A 1,925-nucleotide genomic window follows, 5' to 3' on the forward strand; every position below is an offset into this window, starting at 1 on the left:
TTGGGAACTTTCCCAGGAGCCATCCCCTGTTTATCCACATGGGTTTGGTGATTATTCATTGGGAACTGTATTCTGTCACAGATTTTGTTTTCAAAATCTGGTTGTTCTCTAGCTTATCCACAAAAATAAAGATTGCTACATACATACTTTGTCTAGTTCTTGTGAGGAAAGATGTGATTATAATTCTAGACAGGACTTCAGAACCTGAAGAGTCTGACATTTGAGAAACACGGTGGAAAACACTGTGTTTACTCCTTTGGACACTAAGGTGTCTGGGGCCAGTCCTGCCAACAGGAGAGCTGAGACATGCAGGGGTGAAGGGACGGCTGTTGGTGACCGCTCCGCAGAGGCAGAGAGCTGGCAGCTGCTTCTTGCAAACCTGAGTGCTGAGATGGTCAAGCTTATCATACATAGGTACAAAGAGCAGAGCAAAAGCAGCCCCTTAGCTCTGTAAAACTGCAGTGCACTTTGTCGCTGACAGCGGCTGCCTCTCTAGCTCTTAACAGAGCGATGGATGGGGTTTTATAGCATAAGCAGTAGCCACAGCAAAAGTCCATGACTCAGGTTTTCCCTCCGGCTGTGGCCTCTGGGCTGCCATTCACATAAGCACAGCACTAAAATGGACCAGGGCATTTGCTTTTTGATTACACTGGATTTTCTTTTATAGCTTTATCCAAGCTGTCCTGGGCTGTGGGAGATTGGAGATAGTAATGTGCAAGTCATTTCTAAAGAACATTTTCCAGTTAAAGAAAATTAAATCCATTTGCAGTAGAAAATAGCCAAAGAATAGTAAGTATCATTAGTTACTTGTAAAATTGTATGTTCACAGTGATCATAACCCCAGAACTCTATTCAATAAAACCAGAAATGCCTTCTTACCAAGGATGAACAATGACTGTAATGTCCAAGTAAGAGGATATAAATATTCAACAAAGGAAGGATCAAATTCGACTTTTTTTTTTTCAAAATCTAGATGTGCTCAGACATATTTTAAAGAAGCTTTGAAATCTTTTTGGGCAGTTTCAATTTTAAAGCATTACATGATTCCTCATGGTACATCACAGCTGAATCAGTACCAAACCACCATTAGGGCCCACAGCTATAAGGCATGAACTTCCTTCTCTTCACCTACATATAAAAAAGTTAAAGGCAGGACATGAAGGCATGAGCGCTGGGAGCAGCATTGCCTCTGGTAGTGGCATCTGCTGCCCCCGATGGTGCTGCTCCTTTCTGAGCTGAGCTGTGCAGCAGGACCAGAGACTTCTCACTGTGCAGGGAAGAGCCCCCGAGTGACAGCAGCTCATGGCACCTCCAGAACTGGTCTAACGCTGCTACCGAGTGAGACCCGTGCCTGCTTATTAACTGGCAAATGCTGTAATTCAAAATATCTGGAATTAAATCTGGAATTAGATCTCCAGTATTCCCAGAACTGTGTAGTTTGGGTCAGCTACAAGTGTACTGTCACTGAGAGAAGCATCCACTGAAGTCAGCATAGCTCAGTTTACCCCAGCCTCCCCATCACTCTGTTAACATACTCATTACTATTACGGTGCCGTTAGGATTTATTGTCTTAATGCAGTCATGTCTTATTCAATTTTTCCATCAGCTGAGAGTGATTTGAGAAGGAATGTTTGCTCTGCATCTGTTTGTTCTGCCTCCAGCATGCTCTTCTCAGCTCTCATTCAAGTCTCAGTTACCAGAGAGAAAATCTAACTCAACAGGGTCAAGTGCTTTCTGGCCAACATTGCTGTTTCCCTTCCTCCAAAACACAACCACAGAACAGATAACAGCACGCCAAAATAAAAACACTATTTGATGTGTTCTACTTACAGCATTATATCATACTCTGAAATAGAATACTATAATTTCATTATTTAATATGCTGATCAGAATTGGAAGCAAAAGCACTGTAAAATGGCATTCCT

The sequence above is a fragment of the Nestor notabilis genome, unplaced genomic scaffold (genome assembly GCF_000696875.1).
Source record: "Nestor notabilis isolate BGI_N333 unplaced genomic scaffold, ASM69687v1 scaffold8126, whole genome shotgun sequence".
In the NCBI taxonomy this organism is placed as follows: Eukaryota; Metazoa; Chordata; class Aves; order Psittaciformes; family Psittacidae; genus Nestor; species Nestor notabilis.